Genomic DNA, 20,391 nt, shown 5'->3' on the forward strand with positions numbered 1-20,391 from the left:
AATACTGTCTCCTATATACAAGAATATAACTACTATAATACTGCTCCTATATACAAGAATATAACTACTATAATACTGCTCCTATATACAAGAATATAACTACTATAATACTGCTCCTATATACAAGAATATAACTACTATAATACTGCTCCTATATACAAGAATATAACTACTATAATACTGCTCCTATATACAAGAATATAACTACTATAATACTGCTCCTATATACAAGAATATAACTACTATAATACTGCTCCTATATACAAGAATATAACTACTATAATACTGCTCCTATATACAAGAATATAACTACTATAATACTGCTCCTATATACAAGAATATAACTACTATAATACTGCTCCTATGTACAAGAATATAACTACTATAATACTGCTCCTATATACAAGAATATAACTACTATAATACTGCTCCTATATACAAGAATATAACTACTATAATACTGCTCCTATATACAAGAATGTAACTATTATGCTGTATGCAAAGAAATCATAAACAGTGATATTACCCACTTGATGTTTGGTTTAATACGTCGATATGGTAAATTTGTACTGTTAGGGACATGTCCTGATCTATTCCCTAGAGTTTTAACGTAACTGTAAAACCCTATATAAAGTATATGGTAAATAATCATTCTGGCTGCAGAGTGTTGCACTTTAACTCCATCCCGTCTATAGCAAACTATATTGTATAATATTTTCCATTTTTTAAATTATGTTTCCTGCTTTGTATCCAGGATTTCCTGTCTCCTAAATTAGCATCAGTTTGAGTAATCCATGATTTTAGAACCCCTGTGTCCTGAAAGTTAAAACAGTGTTTCCCGACTAGTGTGCCTCCAGCTGTTGCAAAACTACAATTTCCAGCATGCCCGGACAGCCTTTGGCTGTCCGGGCATGCTGGGAGTTGTAGTTTTTTTTAACAGCTGCAGGCACACTGCTTGGGAAACACTGATTTAGAATATGAGGCCATATCTACAGAATGGGACATAGCAGAAGAACTACAGGTGTCCTTTGAAGCTTCTTTCTCAAAATTAATTGCTTGGAAAATCGATTTAAACAGGCACTGTGGTGTGTCATTTAGACAAACTTTGCATAAATCAATAGTGCAGGCGAATATAAAGAACTTTGCAATATATCTTATCAGACAAAAATGCTTCTTTCTCGTGTTATGAAGCTTCTTCCCTCCCCCCCTCCCCCCCACCTCTCCTGTGAAACTGTATTTCAATTTGAAAATCAGCTCAGCTTTGTCCTGTGTCTGCAAAAAAAAGCAATACAAGTCTATGGAGGGGGGAAGGAACTAGCTCTACCCACCAGCTCTGGGAGAACCGCAAATTTGAGATGAAGCCTGCAGAGTAGAAATCTGCTCATGTCCTCACAGAGGGCTGCTTATCCTGAGAGGTCACCCGAAATAACAGGTACACCTCACGGCCAGGTTTCTATCACTGTTGCAGTAATATCACGATTTTTACCCTGACTTTCCCAAATCCCAATATTTAGCGATTTTTTAAAGCTACAATTGTCCCAATACATCTAAAAAGGATGGAATTGTTTAATTTGGAACCAACTGTACATTTTTTAACAACATTTTATCACAAAATGTACGACAAAGCAAAAAATCTTAGACATTTTTAGAGTAAAATAAAAAAAAAAAAAATAACCCAAGATCCTGCAATTTTGCAACTTTTGGGGGGTTCATTTCTACACAGAGCAGTAAAAGTAACATGTTATCTTTATTCTGTGGGTCAATATTATATTAACGATATCCAATTTCTATAGGTTTTGTTTTATTTTACTACTTAAATAAATAAATAATAATATAACATTTTGCAGTCCCCATAGGGAATTATGACTGCCGTGGTGCCGTCCCTATGATCAGACATCTTAACTAGAGAGGAGCGAACTTACAGTAAATTTGATTCGTCACAAACTTCTCGGCTCGGCAGTTGATGACTTTAGCCTGCATAAATTAGTTCAGCTTTCGGGTGCTCCGGTGGACTGGAGACTCTCTCCTAAGACTGTATCCACCTTTTCCAGCCCACCGGAGCACCTGAAAGCTGAACTTATTTATGCAGGAAAAGTCATCAACTGCCGAGCTGAGAAGTTTGTGATGAATCGAATTTACTGTAAGTTCGCTCATCTCTAATCTTAACCATTGCATAGGGGATACGATGTCTAGGGGCGGAGTACCCAGAGTACTCCTTTAATGTCACTACTTTATAAAAGTCCTCCCAAGGGGGGAAAAAAATCAAATTTGCTTAGACCAAAAAGTTATACAGCTTTATAAATAACTTCTATTTAAAAATCTTAATCCTTCCAGTACTTATCAGATGCTGGATGCTCCAGAGGAAGTTGTGTAGTTCTTTCCAATCTGACCACAGTGCTCTCTGCTGCCACCTCTGTGCGTGTCAGGATCTGTCCAGAGCAGGAGAGGTTTGCTATGGGGATTTGGTCCTACTCTGGACAGTTCCTGACATGAACAGAGGTGACAGTAGAGAGCACTGTGGTCAGACTGGAAAGAACTACACAACTTCCTCTGGAGCATACAGCAGCTGATAAGTCCTGGAAGGGTTAAGAGTTTAAAATAAAAAGTAATTTACAAATCTGTACAACTTTCTGCCACCAGCTGATTTGAATTTTTTTTCCTTCAGAGTACCCCTTTAAAGGGTACTCCACCCCTAGACATCTTATCCCCTATCCAAAGGATAGGGGATAAGATGTCTGATCATGGGGGACCCCCGCAATATAGCATGCGGCACCCACCTGTTTCTGCTCCGTAAGCGCTGGAGGGTCTGGGTCCCGACCACCGGAAAGGAAGTCTGTGACGTCATGACTCCGCCCCCGTGTGAAGTCACTCCCCGTCCCCTCAATGCAAGTCTATGGGAGGGGGCGTGACGTCACACGGGGGCGGAGTTGTGACATTACGGACATCCGTTTTGGTGGTCGGGACCCAGACCATCCAGCGCTTCCGGAGCAGAAACAGGTGGGAGCCGCATGCTATATTGCGGGGGTCCCCAGTGATCAGACATCTTATCCCCTATCCTTTGGATAGGGGATAAGATGTCTAGGGGTGGAGTACCCTTTTAAGCCCTGAAGTCAAGGAGCATTTTAGTCTCCCACATTAGGATGAACGAGATTCAGATCTCTACTGGAAAGAAACTTTGCCCTTCAGACAATGCTGAAACAAGAAGATATTATCCATAGACTGTATGTCAGGGAACGGAGTCATTTTATTCTGCTGGAAATATATTAGGATTCCTATCTGCAGTGTGCCGAAAATGAAGAATAACAAATATTTGGTAATGATCCAGGATAATAAAATCTCTGAGATCCAACACATATCAATGGAATGTATCAAGCTGGAGACTACGTGGTATCAGGTCATATGGAGGCTTTCTATTCTACAAACAGAGGACTACAACTCCCAACAGGCTCGACCATTTGTTGTGAACTTAATACAATTCTATTATATAGAACTGTTGTTTATATGGGCTAAAGGCAAAGGGATGAGACAGCATTAAAACTTTGTTTTTACTTACTGATTCCGAAAAAGGCAAAAAAAGATCTCAAACATACAGCCCCCTATTTCTATTTATCATAGTTAAGAACAAATAAATAAAAAATAAATACAAATTTTAATAAAACATATCCTGCGTGAAAAATAAACAAAACAAAGCACAAAACATGTATTAAAAGTGATCAAAATGTCATACATATCCCTATAAGTTATTAATTAAAACTAGTGCTCAACCTGCAAAAAACGAGCCCTCACATGGTTCTTCATGTGGAAAAAAGATAATTGGGTCAGAATATGGAGAGACAAACCAATGATTCTCTACATTCTTTGTTACTCTGGGAAAATATCAAATCTTTTTTCATTTGTTCTCACTGTAACTCCAAGGACTAGTAGAATAAAGCAAACATGTCATTGGTACTGTAGGGTTAAACACTTTTAAAAATAATATTATCAAGAAGTTTGCAACCCATGGCCCTGGAGCTAATCTCCCTGGGCGTGGACGGAAGAGGAAAAATTATGAAAGGTGTCAATGCAGGATAGTCCGGATGGTGGATAAGCAGCCCCAAACAAGTTCCAAAGATATTCAAGCTGTCCTGCAGGCTCAGTGAGCATCAGTGTCAGCGCGAACTATCCATCGACATTTAAATGAAATGAAACAATATGGCAGGAGACCCAGGAGGACCCCACTGCTGATAGGGAGACATATAAAAGAAAGACTACATTTTGCCAAAATGAATCCTTCTGGGAAAACGTCTTGTGGACAGATGAGACCGAGATAGAGATTTTTGGTAAAGCGCATCATTCTACTGTTTACTGAAAACGGAATGAGGCCTACAAAGAAAAGAACACAGCACCTACAGTGACATATGGTGGAGGTCAGTGATGTTTTGGGTTGTTTTGCTGCCTCTGCCACTGGGGGCCTTGAATGTGTACAAGACATCATGAAATCTGAGGATTACCAACGGATTTTGGGTCGCACTGTACAGCCCAGTGTCAGAAAGCTGGGTTTGTGCCTGAGATCTTGGGTCTTCCAGCAGGACAATGAACCCAAACATACGTCAAAAAGCCCCAGAAATGGATGACAACAAAGCGCTGGAGAGTCCTGAAGTGGTAGCAATGAGTCCAGATCTAAATCCCATTAGACACCTGTGGAGAGATCTTAAAAATGCTGTTGGGAAAAGGCGCCTTCCAATAAGAGAGACCTGGAGCAGTTTGTAAAGGAAGAGTGGTCCAACATTCCGGCTGAGAGGTGTAAGGAGCTTATTGATGGTTATAGAAAGAGACTGATTTCAGTTATTTTTTTCCAAAGGGTGTGCAACCAAATATTAAGTTAAGGGTGTCAATAATTTTATCCAGACCATTTTTGGAGTTTGGTGACTTTATGTCCAATTTGTTTTTCTTCCTCCCTTTTTTTGGTTTAGTTCCAATACACACAAAGGGAATAAACATGTGTATAGCAAAACATGTGTTACTGCAATCCTTTTCTGTGAGAAATACTTCAGGAGTGCCAACATTTACGGCCATAACTGTATGTCTCTGATCGCTGGGGTAGGGTGAATGTGGTGGTTAGGTGTTACCACCTCTGGTTCCACTGCGATCTCCATAAATAGTGCATGGAGCACATGGCGACACATTGCTGTATGCACAGGGAGAAAGAGGGCCGTGTTTTGAAGGTCTAAGGTCACAGGGGTCCAAGAAGTCAGCGCCCCCATATTCCCCCCCCCCCCCCCCCCCCCCCAAAGGGATTGGAGACCTAGTGAGAGAATAGTGAGTACAGCTCTGGAGTATAATACAGGAAATAAGTCAGGATCAGTACAGGATAAGTAATGTAATGTATGTACACAGTGATCTCACCAGCAGAATAGTGAGTACAGCTCTGGAGCATAATACTAGATATAACTCAGGATCAGTACAGGATAAGTAATGTAATGTATATACACAGTGACCTCACCAGCAGAATAGTGAGTACAGCTCTGGAGTATAATACAGGATATAACTCAGGATCAGTACAGGATAAGTAATGTAATGTATGTACACAGTGACCTCACCAGCAGAATAGTGAGTACAGCTCTGGAGTATAATACAGGATATAACTCAGGATCAGTACAGGATCAATAATGTAATGTATGTACACAGTGACCTCACCAGCAGAATAGTGAGTACAGCTCTGGAGTATAATACAGGAAATAAGTCAGGATCAGTACAGGATAAGTAATGTAATGTATATACACAGTGACCTCACCAGCAGAATAGTGAGTACAGCTCTGGAGTATAATACAGGATATAACTCAGGATCAGTACAGGATAAGTAATGTAATGTATGTACACAGTGACCTCACCAGCAGAATAGTGAGTACAGCTCTGGAGTATAATACAGGATATAACTCAGGATCAGTACAGGATCAATAATGTAATGTATGTACACAGTGACCTCACCAGCAGAATAGTGAGTACAGCTCTGGAGTATAATACAGGATATAACTCAGGATCAGTACAGGATCAGTAATGTAATGTATGTACACAGTGACCTCACCAGCAGAATAGTGAGTACAGCTCTGGAGTATAATACAGGATATAACTCAGGATCAGTACAGAATCAGTAATGTAATGTATGTACACAGTGACCTCACCAGCAGAATAGTGAGTACAGCTCTGGAGTATAATACAGGATATAACTCAGGATCAGTACAGGATAAGTAATGTAATGTATGTACACAGTGACCTCACCAGCAGAATAGTGAGTACAGTCTGGAGTATAATACAGGATATAACTCAGGATCAGTACAGGATAAGTAATGTAATGTATGCACACAGTGACCTCACCAGCAGAATAGTGAGTACAGCTCTGGAGTATAATACAGGATATAACTCAGGATCAGTACAGGATAAGTAATGTAATGTATGTACACAGTGACCTCACCAGCAGAATAGTGAGTACAGCTCTGGAATATAATACAGGATATAACTCAGGATCAGTACAGGATAAGTAATATAATGTATGTACACAGTGACCTCACCAGCAGAATAGTGAGTACAGCTCTGAAGTATAATACAGGATATAACTCAGGATCAGTACAGGATAAGTAATGTAATGTATGTACACAGTGATTTCACCGGCAGAATAGTGAGTGCAGCTATGGAGTATAATACAGGATATAACTCAGGATCAGTACAGGATAAGTAATGTAATATATGTACACAGTGACCTCACCAGCAGAATAGTGAGTACAGCTCTGGGGTATAATACAGGATAAGTAATGTAATGTATGTACACAGTGACCCCACCAGCAGAATAGTGAGTACAGCTCTGGAGTATAATACAGGATATAACTCAGGATCAGTACAGGATAAGTAATGTAATGTATATACACAGTGACCCCACCAGCAGAATAGTGAGTGCAACTCAGTCAGGAGGATCAATATAATTATCCTGCAAACCAAAAAAGAGTCAATTTTATCTAGAAATGGGTTGTAAAATGTTTTAAAGGTAAAGTAACTCATAAAATGTCTTTGGCGTCTCTGCTGTCTTTGTATTTGTCTTTTATGTTATTTTACACTTTGAAGAGGTGAAGGTGCGCTGTCAGCGGATTCCTCACCTTTGCTCCATAACATTTAGCAGGTCTTGTGACAAACCTTGTAAAGATATAAGGACACTTATAAGGACACAACAGGGGGTTAATGATTACATTGTATCAAAAAAATAAATGGATATAAAAATCCCTTGATACTTTATATGGCCACATTCTGGATGTGTAAAACTACCCATAGGTAATGTCAGAGCAGTGTTTCCCAACCAGGGTGCCTTCAGCTGTTGCAAAACTACCACTCCCAGCATGCCCGGACAACCGTTGGCTGTCCGGGCATGCTCGGAGTGGTAGTTTTGCAACAGCTGGAGGCACCCTGGCTGCAACAGCTGGAGGCACCCTGGTTGGGAAACACTGACTTATGCCATGGCTGGTGGAGTGCTACATTATACAGCAATATACTTGATGGTAAAGAAATTGAATGATGATTCAGTATTGTAGTATATTAACCGTAAAGTGAGGAGCATAGTCCATAGTCTTGTGCGGTATAATCCATTACTGTATATGTCACATTTCATTTATTGGCTCTATAGTCCAAAATCTTAAAACTTTCCTATTTTGAGGCAAAGTTGCTTGCACAATCCACAATCTACTGGCTCAGAAGTATCACTACTTGGTTCAAAAAGGTGTTAACATGAAGACAAGATGTCTCATGATGAGTCTTAAAGGGGTACTCCCGTGGAAAACTTTTTTTTTTTTTAAATCAACTGGTGCCAGAAAGTTAAACAGATTTGTTAATCACTTCTATTAAAAAATCTCAATCCTTCCAGTACTTTTCAGGGGCTGTATATGTATACTAAAGAGAAATAAAAAAAAGAAATGCATTTCCTCTGATGTCATGACCACAGTGCTCTCTGCAGACCTCTGCTGTCCATTTTTAGTAACTGTTTAGAGAAGCATATGTTTGCTATGGGGATTTTCTCCTTCTCTGGACAGTTCCTAAAATGGACAGCAGAGGTCAGCAGAGAGCACTGTGGCCATGACATCAGAGGAAATGCATTTCTTTTTTGGATTTCTCTTTAGTATACAGCCCCTAAAAAGTACTGGAAGGATTAAGATTTTTTTTTAATAGAAGTGATTTACAAATCTGTTTAACTTTCTGGCACCAGTTGATTTAAAAAAAAAAAAAAAGTTTTCCACGGGAGTACCCCTTTAAAGGATAATGCGATGTCCCAGTACGGGATGATCTGGCCGTGTACTGTCCTCCTGTCCTGTAAGGCTGAGTCCCTGCATGTCCCCATTATGTATATAGGTTTGCCTCATTTAATGTACTGTTGCTTTAATGTTTGTACCACATGATTGTTACCAAGAGGGCTCCAGTGACCAGGTGACCCCCCCCCCCCCCAAGTGACCTATGGACTCCTTGCACAGCCCCCTATATAACCAGGGGAGGGGCTGCAATCTCTCTTAGTTCCTTAGGTCAAGTCCAGTCAAGTTGTTCCAGTGTCTGTGTCCAGAGCATTAGAGGCCTCAAGCCTAAAGTCCTGCAGCCACAAGTCGGTCATCAGTAAGTCAAGTCCATCTTATTGTCAGCCACCATCTCTGTCATGTCAGGTCCATCTGTAGTCACCGTGGCCTCCACTAAAGTCAGTCCAACTAGTGCAAGTCCCAACAAGCCTGCGTGGTCCCCCTGTGTCACTGGTCACCTCCCTGGGATACTTGGCTGTACTGCAAAGACTATATCACCGGCCTTGCCTCAGAAAAAGCTGCAGTTATCCTTAATCTGGCATTGGTGTCTTCATTGCCCCTGCCTAACCCAGGTTCAGCGGTATTACCTTCAGGTGGTTAAGGATAAACCATGCACTGGTGTCACGATGCCGGCTGGCAGGAGGTGGATCCTCTGTGCCAGAGAGGGATTGGCGTGGACCGTGCTAGTGGACCGGTTCTAAGTCACTACTGGTTTTCACCAGAGCCCGCCGCAAAGCGGGATGGTCTTGCTGCGGCGGTAGTGACCAGATCGTATCCACTAGCAACGGCTCAACCTCTCTGGCTGCTGAAGATAGGCGCGGTACAAGGAAGTAGACAGAAGCAAGGTCGGACGTAGCAGAAGGTCGGGGGCAGGCGGCAAGGTTCGTAGTCAGGGTGGATAGCAGAAGTTCTGGTACACAGGCTTTGGACACACAAAAACGCTTTCACTGGCACAAGGCAACAAGATCCGGCAAGGGAGTGCATGGGAGGAGGTCAGATATAGTCAGGGACCAGGTGGAAGCCAATTAAGCTAATTGGGCCAGGCACCAATCATTGGTGCACTGGCCCTTTAAGTCTCAGGGAGCTGGCGCGCGCGCGCCCTAGAGAGCGGAGCCGCGCGCGCCAGCACATGACAGCAGGGGACGGGAACGGGTAAGTGACCTGGGATGCGATTCGCGAGCGGGCGCGTCCCGCTGTGCGAATCGCATCCCCGACGGCCATGACAGTGCAGCGCTCCCGGTCAGCGGGACCGACCGGGGCGCTGCGGAGAGAGAGACGCCGTACGCGCTCCGGGGAGGAGCGGGGACCCGGAGCGCTAGGCGTAACAGTACCCCCCCCCTTAGGTCTCCCCTTCTCTTTGTCCGGTAACTGCCCCCCCTGGGATGAGGACACCGGGAAAGGATGGAGGGATTCCTCAACGGCAGGCAGTACCGCAGGAGTGGGAATGGGGAGGGAGGGCAGAGGGCGAGGCCTGGCACGGGGCAGTGTGACACCAGGACGAGGGCCACGAGGAGGCACCGAGGCTTGCCTGACTGGACTGGGAGGGGGGGAGAGGCACTTCTTATGGCAGGCAGAGTCCATAAAGACCTTAGGGAGACCGGATACAAGGGGAACCACAGGGTCACGGCAGGGAGTACTGGGAGCCGGTTTAAGGCAGTCCTTGAAGCAAGAGGTACCCCAGCTCTTGATCTCCCCTGTGGACCAATCCAGGGTTGGGGAATGGTGTTGAAGCCAGGGTAGTCCAAGGAGAATTTCGGAAGTGCAATTGGAGAGGACCAAAAACTCAATTTTTTCGTGATGAGGTCCGATGCACATTAGGAGGGGTTCCGTGCGGTAACGCACGGTGCAATCCAACCTGGCTCCGTTGACCGCGGAAATGTGGAGTGGCTTGACAAGACGGGTCACCGGGATGCGGAATTTATTCACAAAGGACTCCCGTATAAAATTCCCAGAGGCACCAGAGTCCAGGCAGGCCACGGCTGAGAGGGGAAGAGCTGGCTGAAGGCGAAATCCGTACAGGCACCGTGAGACGTGGAGAAGCCGACTTAGCATCAAGAGACGCCACACCCACGAGAGCTGGGTGCGAGCATGCGTTTCCCAGACGTGGAGGACGGATAGGGCAATCCACCAAAAAATGTTCGGTACTGGCACAGTACAGACAAAGATTCTCTTCCTTACGGCGATTCCTCTCTTCCAGGGTCAGGCGAGACCGATCCACTTGCATGGCCTCCTCGGCGGGAGGCCTAGGCGCAGATTGCAATGGAGACTGTGGGAGAGGTGTCCAGAGATCTAAGTCTTTTTCCTGGCGGAGCTCTTGATGCCTCTCAGAAAAACGCATGTCAATGCGAGTGGCTAGATGAATGAGTTCATGCAGGTTAGCAGGAGTTTCTCGTGTGGCCAGAACATCTTTAATGTTGCTGGATAGGCCTTTTTTAAAGGTCGCGCAGAGGGCCTCATTATTCCAGGAAAGTTCAGAAGCAAGAGTACGGAATTGTATGGCGTACTCGCCAACGGAAGAATTACCCTGGACCAGGTTCAGCAGGGCAGTCTCAGCAGAAGAGGCTCGGGCAGGTTCCTCAAAGACACTTCGAATTTCCGAGAAGAAGGAGTGTACAGAGGCAGTGACGGGGTCATTGCGGTCCCAGAGCGGTGTGGCCCATGACAGGGCTTTTCCAGACAGAAGGCTGACTACGAAAGCCACCTTAGACCTTTCAGTAGGAAACTGGTCCGACATCATCTCCAAGTGCAGGGAACATTGCGAAAGAAAGCCACGGCAAAACTTAGAGTCCCCATTAAATTTGTCCGGCAAGGACAGGCGGAGGCTAGGAGTGGCCACTCGCTGCGGAAGGGGTGCAGGAGCTGGCGGAGGAGATGATTGCTGCTGAAGTTGCGACTGAAGTTGCTGCACAATGGTGGACACTTCCGACAGCTGGTGGGTTAGATGGGCGATCTGTCGGGATTGCTGGGCGACCACCGTGGTGATATCAGAGATATAAGGCAGAGGGACCTCAGCGGGATCCATGGCCGGATCTACTGTCACGATGCCGGCTGGCAGGAGGTGGATCCTCTGTGCCAGAGAGGGATTGGCGTGGACCGTGCTAGTGGACCGGTTCTAAGTCACTACTGGTTTTCACCAGAGCCCGCCGCAAAGCGGGATGGTCTTGCTGCGGCGGTAGTGACCAGGTCGTATCCACTAGCAACGGCTCAACCTCTCTGGCTGCTGAAGATAGGCGCGGTACAAGGAAGTAGACAGAAGCAAGGTCGGACGTAGCAGAAGGTCGGGGGCAGGCGGCAAGGTTCGTAGTCAGGGTGGATAGCAGAAGTTCTGGTACACAGGCTTTGGACACACAAAAACGCTTTCACTGGCACAAGGCAACAAGATCCGGCAAGGGAGTGCATGGGAGGAGGTCAGATATAGTCAGGGACCAGGTGGAAGCCAATTAAGCTAATTGGGCCAGGCACCAATCATTGGTGCACTGGCCCTTTAAGTCTCAGGGAGCTGGCGCGCGCGCGCCCTAGAGAGCGGAGCCGCGCGCGCCAGCACATGACAGCAGGGGACGGGAACGGGTAAGTGACCTGGGATGCGATTCGCGAGCGGGCGCGTCCCGCTGTGCGAATCGCATCCCCGACGGCCATGACAGTGCAGCGCTCCCGGTCAGCGGGACCGACCGGGGCGCTGCGGAGAGAGAGACGCCGTACGCGCTCCGGGGAGGAGCGGGGACCCGGAGCGCTAGGCGTAACAACTGGCGTCACAACAAGAAGGGGCTAATACCATCTGCCCCTTGGGCCATAACATCTACCCTGCACCTCAAACACCACAAAAAGTTCACAATTCTAAATCTACCTATAAAATTATTCTACAGAAATTGTCATTTTGTAAATACATTCCATTCTTCCCGAGCTGTACTCATTATTCTGCTGGTGAGGTCACTGTGTACATACATTACATTACTTATCCTGTACTGATCCTGAGTTATATCCTGTATTATACTCCAGAGCTGTACTCACTATTCTGCTGGTGAGGTCACTGTGTACATACATTACATTACTTATCCTGTACTGATCCTGAGTTATTTCCTGTATTATACTGCAGAGCTGTACTCACTATTCTGCTGGTAAGGTCACTGTGTACATACATTACCTTACTTATCCTGTACTGATCCTGAGTTATATCCTGTATTATACTCCAGAGCTGTACTCACTATTCTGCTGGTGGGGTCACTGTGTACATACATTACATTACTTATCCTGTACTGATCCTGACTTATATCCTGTATTATACTCCAGAGCTGTACTCACTATTCTGCTGGTGAGGTCACTGTGTACATTACATTACTTATCCTGTACTGATCCTGAGTTATATCTTGTATTATACTCCAGAGCTGTACTCACTATTCTGCTGGTGAGGTCACTGTGTACATACATTACATTACTTATCCTGTACTGATCCTGAGTTATATCTTGTATTATACTCCAGAGCTGTACTCACTATTCTGCTGGTGAGGTCACGGTGTACATATATTACATTACTTATCATGTACTGATCCTGAGTTATATCCTGTATTATACTCCAGAGCTGTACTCACTATTCTGCTGGTGAGGTCACTGTGTACATACATTACATTACTTATCCTGTACTGATCCTGAGTTATTTCCTGTATTATACTGCAGAGCTGTACTCACTATTCTGCTGGTAAGGTCACTGTGTACATACATTACCTTACTTATCCTGTACTGATCCTGAGTTATATCCTGTATTATACTCCAGAGCTGTACTCACTATTCTGCTGGTGGGGTCACTGTGTACATACATTACATTACTTATCCTGTACTGATCCTGACTTATATCCTGTATTATACTCCAGAGCTGTACTCACTATTCTGCTGGTGAGGTCACTGTGTACATTACATTACTTATCCTGTACTGATCCTGAGTTATATCTTGTATTATACTCCAGAGCTGTACTCACTATTCTGCTGGTGAGGTCACTGTGTACATACATTACATTACTTATCCTGTACTGATCCTGAGTTATATCTTGTATTATACTCCAGAGCTGTACTCACTATTCTGCTGGTGAGGTCACGGTGTACATATATTACATTACTTATCATGTACTGATCCTGAGTTATATCCTGTATTATACTCCAGAGCTGTACTCACTATTCTGCTGGTGAGGTCACTGTGTACATACATTACATTACTTATCCTGTACTGATCCTGAGTTATTTCCTGTATTATACTGCAGAGCTGTACTCACTATTCTGCTGGTAAGGTCACTGTGTACATACATTACCTTACTTATCCTGTACTGATCCTGAGTTATATCCTGTATTATACTCCAGAGCTGTACTCACTATTCTGCTGGTGGGGTCACTGTGTACATACATTACATTACTTATCCTGTACTGATCCTGACTTATATCCTGTATTATACTCCAGAGCTGTACTCACTATTCTGCTGGTGAGGTCACTGTGTACATTACATTACTTATCCTGTACTGATCCTGAGTTATATCTTGTATTATACTCCAGAGCTGTACTCACTATTCTGCTGGTGAGGTCACTGTGTACATACATTACATTACTTATCCTGTACTGATCCTGAGTTATATCTTGTATTATACTCCAGAGCTGTACTCACTATTCTGCTGGTGAGGTCACGGTGTACATATATTACATTACTTATCATGTACTGACTCTTTATTCTATTAAACATTCTACAGGCTTTAGAGTTGAAAAACCTCCGAAATCTGCTAATGATTAAAGGGGTACTCCGGTGGAAAACAAATTTTTTTTTTATTAACTGGTGCCAGAAAGTTAAACAGATTTGTAAATTAATTCTATTAAAAAAAAATCTTAATCCTTCCATTACTTATCAGCTAGTGTATGCTTCACAGGAAGTTCTTTTCTTTTTAAATTTATTTTCAGTCTGAGCACAGTGCTCTCTGCTGACACCTCTGTCTGTCTCAGGAACTGTCCAGAGTAGAAGCAAATCCCCATAGCAAACCTCTCTTGCTCTGGACAGTTCCTGAGACAGACAGAAGTGTCAGCAGAGAGCGCTGTGGTCAGGCAAAAGGCTGCCCGGGCATGCTGGAAATTGTTGTTTTGCAACAGCTGGAGGCACCCTCGTTGGGAAACACTGCCTTAATTCCATTAAAAAAAAACTGCAGAAGTCTTAAATCTTTGAGATTTCCAGCTGTATTCTGCATTGGTTTACACCACAGGTAACACTCAGGTAAATCTCAGGCTGCAGCTCTATCTATATCCAACAGATGGCGCCAGTGCACTGACTTGTAGAACAGGTTTCTGCTTCCTCTCTGCCTGTGACAGGATGGGGGTCGCCTGCTGGGACGTCCCCATGGATTCTTATTGGAGGAAGAAATATATACACATACCTCATCAAACCTGCATATAATGTTATTATTATCTGACATATTTTATTGGAACTTCTCCACGTACAGATGGGAGCAATCCTCCAATATGGCACATTTAGGGTTAAGTGACATGGCGCAGTCATGTTTTTCGCTATTTTCTAAAATTGCAGCACAACATACATGCTTCAATTTGGAAAAATGGAAAAGATAGTAATGGAAAAAAGGTACCTAAAAAAGATACCAATAGAAAAGATATTTTTTTCTGCAAAAAACATGCCCCACCCATCTCCGTCATGGAAAAAATAAAAAAAGGTATGGTTCTTGGAATGTGGCCATACAATTTGAGTAGTATTATTATTGTTTATTTATTGTCACATTTTTAAACAATAATTAATAAAATGAATTAATAAGTTATATAAATCCCAAAATACAACTTGCTCCACAAAAACAAGCCTTCATAAGGCTATGGTGACTGAAAACAAAAATATGTATAGCTTTCAGAGTGCTACAATAAAAAATAAATAAATAAAATAACATAATAATAATAATTAGGAGAATAATGGGCATTAAGACCCAAATTGCCTTGGTCACTTAAAGGGGTACTCAGGCACTTAGACATCTTATCCCCTATCCAAAGGATAGGGGATAAGATGCCTGATTGCAGGGGTTCCACCGCTGGAGACCCCCTGTGATCTCGCACGCCGCACCCCGTTAAAATCAGTCCGCGGAGCATGTTCGCTCCGGATCTGATTACTGTTGATCATGGGGCCGGAGCGTGAAGGGCGAAGCTGTGACGTTACAATGCTCTGGCCCCGTGATCAACAGAAATCAGACCCGGAGAAAACATGCTTCAGGGACTGATTTTAACGGGGTGCGGCGTGCAAAATCACGGTGGTCCCCAGCGGCGAGACCCCCGCAATCAGGCATCTTATCCCCTATACTTTGGATAGGGGATAAGATGTCTAAGCACCGGAGTACCCCTTTAAGCATCAATTAGCTGAGCAGATGTCTCCTCTTATTTCTATGGACACTTTCATGTACTGAACCAGAGCGACAGTGGTGCTTTTCCTGTCAGAGGGTTTCTGTGCCTAAGGGTGCGTTCACACGTGCATATTTTCTGCTGCAGATTTGCTTCAGCAGATTTTGCTGCCCATTGAAGTGAATAGGCAGCAAAATCTGCAGCAGATCTGGCGTATACGCAGCGTATTCCACGCTGTGCAAAATTTGAGGCAAATGCGGGAAATACGCTGCGTATCCTTCGCTCTCTATTCACACAGCGCTTTCTGGCGGCAGCCCTATACGTGTAGTGAGTTTTGGAGGCGGGGCGAAGTGCCGGCCTGACTGTGATGCGCGGCTCCGCCTCCAAAATTCACTACACACATAGGAAAGCCTTGTGTGTATAGTGAGCAAGGAATACGCAGCGTATTTCCCGCTGCTGCTGCAAATTTTGCGCAGCGTGAAATACGCTGCCTATACGCCAGGTCGGAACGCACCCTTATAGTCGTTGAAGCGGTGCATTGTGGGAGAATTTGTGTCTCCTGCATGCTTGCTGCATATAGTATCTATCCATGTAGCAACTTATAACAATGTATCAGGCGCTGCTGACAGCCAATCACAGCTTGTTTCCTCTTTCTGACAGATAAAACCTTCTCGGATACATTTTGCTATTATTTATTTATTTTTTATTTATTAATTTTTTTATACATTTAGGTTACTAATATTTATTATTATTATTATAGCAACATTTGTAGTAGAAATATTAGGCTCTATTACAACATGGATACAAATAATAATAATACAAAACTATTATTAATAAATATTATTATTGTTATAATTATTACTGTTGTTGTTTTTGTTATTGTTATTATTAATAATAATAGTTATTATTTAGTTATTATTATTATTATTATTATTATTATTATTAGTGTTGTAGTATTTCTTCAATGTTTCCATCTTGTAATAGAGTCTTATATTTCCTCAGCTGGAGGGCCACAGTTTGTTGACCGCTGATCTAGACAAGCCTCTTTGATTAAACCTGCCTGATACATTTTACCTGCACCGATACACTGTAGCAAACTATCAGCACACAGGACGATCTATGTTGTTACATTATAACAAAGCTTTAGCCATGTGATCATCACAGGGGCCGAACACATATTCAATCGGAAGAATGGCCACAAGGTGTTTCTAGTCATTGAAAGCAAGAAGAGCTCTTGCATAAGGGTGAAAAATTAAAACACAATGGGGAGAAGTTATCACAAGTGGTGCAAATTGCGTAAAAATTGAGGTTTCGCACAAACATTTTACGCCTTTTTACGTGGCATCGCTACGTAAAAAGACTTTCAAGCCGTGATTTGCAGAGGTAATGTATCGATCAACTACACATTTTTTCGTTGAAGCGCAAACTTTTGCGCAATGCGTTACGTCTTTACGCCTTAAGTCTACACCAACATTTTGCTGGCTTCGAAAAAGCGCTTTCGACAACATTTTTTTTTTACACACGTATGGACTGGCGCCGAATTTATCCTAGTACACCACCTGACCTGCACCCCCATTCCCCCCAAAGTATTTTAGAAAGTTCTAGAACCTGCAGTGAGAATTTTTGCTCTATTTGGGGTCACTAACAGCAATGAAGTCTACAGACTTATACATTGTAACAAACTATAAGGACGGGAAAGAGTTTTTTGTTTCCCCCCCCCCCCCCCCCCCCCCCCCTGCTGCTGCTGTTCTCACTTGGGATGATCTACACCGATACATTGCAGCAAACCTTCAGCTGTGTGAGCAGGATAAGCTCAGGATAGGTTTACGCAGAAATAACGCGTTTCTAGTCACAGACAGCAAGAAGAGATCTTGAAGATGCCGATGAGGAATTTAAACAAACTATATTAGAAAGAGTACTAGGAGCTGTTGCAAAACTAAATCTCTCATCAACTCATTAGTTCTTTTCACCCCAGAAAATCATAGATCAGTGTTTTCTAACCAGAGGGGCCTCCAGCTGTTGCAAAACTACAACTCTCATCAACTCATCAGTTATTTTCACCCCAGAAAATCATTGACCAGCATTTCCTAACCAGAGGTGCCTCCAGCTGTTGCAAAACTACAACTTTCATCAACTCATCAGTTCTTTTCCCCCCAGAAAATCATAGATCAGTGTTTTCTAACCAGAAGGGCCTCCAGCTGTTGCAAAACTACCACTCTCATCAACTCATCAGTTCTTTTCACCCCAGAAAATCATTTACCAGCATTTCCTAACCATAGGTGCCTCCAGCTGTTGCAAAACTACAACTCTCATCAACTCATCAGTTCTTTTCACCACAGAAAATCATAGATCAGCGTTTCCTAACCAGAGGTGCCTCCAGCTGTTGCAAAACTACAACTCTCATCAACTCATCAGTTCTTTTCACCCCAGAAAATCATTGACCAGCATTTCCTAACCAGAGGTGCCTCCAGCTGTTGCAAAACTACAACTTTCATCAACTCATCAGTTCTTTTCCCCCCAGAAGATCATAGATCAGTGTTTCCTAACCAGAGGTGCCTCCAGCTGTTCCAAAACTACAACTCTCATCAACTCATCAGTTCTTTTCACCCCAGAAAATCATTGACCAGCATTTCCTAACCAGAGGTGCCTCCAGCTGTTGCAAAACTACAACTTTCATCAACTCATCAGTTCTTTTCCCCCCAGAAGATCATAGATCAGTGTTTCCTAACCAGAGGTGCCTCCAGCTGTTCCAAAACTACAACTCTCATCAACTCATCAGTTCTTTTCACCTCAGAAAATCATAGATCAGTGTTTCCTAACCAGAGGTTCCTCCAGCTGTTGCAAAACTACAACTCTCATCAACTCATCAGTTCTTTTCACCCCAGAAAATCATTTACCAGCATTTCCTAACCGGAGGGGCCTCCAGCTGTTGCAAAACTACAACTCTCATCAACTCATCAGTTCTTTTCACCCCAGAAAATCATTGACCAGCATTTCCTAACCAGAGGTGCCTCCAGCTGTTGCAAAACTACAACTTTCATCAACTCATCAGTTCTTTTCACCCCAGAAGATCATAGATCAGTGTTTCCTAACCAGAGGTGCCTCCAGCTGTTGCAAAACTACAACTCTCATCAACTCATCAGTTCTTTTCACCAAAGAAAATCATTTACCAGCATTTCCTAACCAGAGGTGCTTCATCAGTTCTTTTCACCCCAGAAAATCATAGACCAGCGTTTCCTAACCAGAGGTGCCTCCAGCTGTTGCAAAACTACAACTCTCATCAACTCATCAGTTCTTTTCACCACAGAAAATCATAGACCAGCATTTCCTAACCAGAGGGGCCTCCAGCTGTTGTAAAACTACATCTCTCATCAACTCATCAGTTCTTTTCACCCCAGAAAATCATAGACCAGCATTTCCTAACCAGAGGTGCCTCCAGCTGTTGCAAAACTGCAACTTTCATCAACTCATCAGTTCTTTTCACCCCAGAAAATCATAGACCAGTGTTTCCTAACCGGAGGTGCCTCCAGCTCTTGTAAAACTACAACTCTCATCGACTCATCAGTTCTTTTCACGCCAAATAATCATAGATTGGCGTTTCCTAACCAGAGGGGCTGTTGCAAAACTACAACTCTCAGCATGCCCGGACAGCCAACGGCTGTCCGGGCATGTTGGGAGTTGTAGTTTTGCAGCAGCTGGAGGCCCCCCAGCTTGGGAAGCATAGCCATAGACATATGTGTATGGATCTCCAACACAACACAAAACATGAGGTCACTCCAGGGTAATCCAGGCCAAGTACCCACCAAACACATAACATGTGCAAAGATGTAGCAGAGCCGAGTCAGTTCTACACTTTAACCTGCTGCTACAAGCCAATTTACATAGGACTGCAAGCAACACTGCTACCTGCATTATCTCAACTAACGTCGGTCGGTACCAAAGAGCCAGTCGGTACCAACTTCGGCTCTGCTACATCTGTACAAAAAACTAAAACAATTGCTGGCTGTATGGACACTGGACGTCACAAGTGGATCCAATCTCAGTAACTGGGGGGGGGGGGGGGGACTACAAGTCCTAGCAGATCTGTTCTCAGTCCTTTTTTTTTTCTTCATCTTGGGGACTACAACTCCCAGCGACCAAAGTGGCTACTGAAGTACTATTACTCCAAGGATGTATTTCTGGAATATATATATATATATATTATTATTATTATTTTTTGCACTATGGTTAAAGTAAGTCTTCAATTTACATGTGACCGCTGGGACTTGTAGTTCCCCTAGTCCTATCTGCAGTGTTCTTGAGCTCTTACCTTTCACCAGTGAGATGTGTCTGTGTCCCCAGATGCTGTTTTCTCTCTTTCCTTCCAGTTGTTTTATTTTTTTTCACTAATCTGGTCAGGGCAGTGTGGGGGGTTATATGGAGATGGAGCTGCTCCACCCCAGGGCTGAACACTTGGAGGGGCTGGATTTGGAGTGGGTCATCCAGGCACGCCTTGTAAACAGCGCAGCAGCATGGAGGACAGGAATACACCCTCAATGGGGAAGTTGTACTCACATAGGAAGCAGCAGAGTGGATGTGATTGCTGGCACGCCACTAGATACTATGTTTTTTTACTATATGTTTGCAGACGTAGCAGAGCCGATTTGGTCGTTCAACTTTTTACGGCTCGTTTCTGCATTTCAGCTGCAACTTTTTAGTTAGGACACGCAGCTCCCAGAGAAGAGATCCGGA

General features: G+C 43.7%; 1 protein-coding gene across 1 annotated transcript in view; it reads right to left on the minus strand.

Annotated features, from left to right (window-relative positions):
* Positions 1 to 20,052, minus strand: part of NDRG1 (N-myc downstream regulated 1) — a 77,200-nt gene extending 57,148 nt beyond the window's left edge. The window contains exon 1 of the mRNA XM_056522798.1: positions 19,970 to 20,052. The gene's annotated coding sequence lies outside the window, so the exon portion shown is untranslated. The remainder of the gene's footprint in view (positions 1 to 19,969) is intronic.
* Between the last annotated feature and the right edge of the window lie 339 nt (positions 20,053 to 20,391).

This window comes from Hyla sarda, chromosome 5 (genome assembly GCF_029499605.1).
Source record: "Hyla sarda isolate aHylSar1 chromosome 5, aHylSar1.hap1, whole genome shotgun sequence".
NCBI classification, from domain to species: domain Eukaryota; kingdom Metazoa; phylum Chordata; class Amphibia; order Anura; family Hylidae; genus Hyla; species Hyla sarda.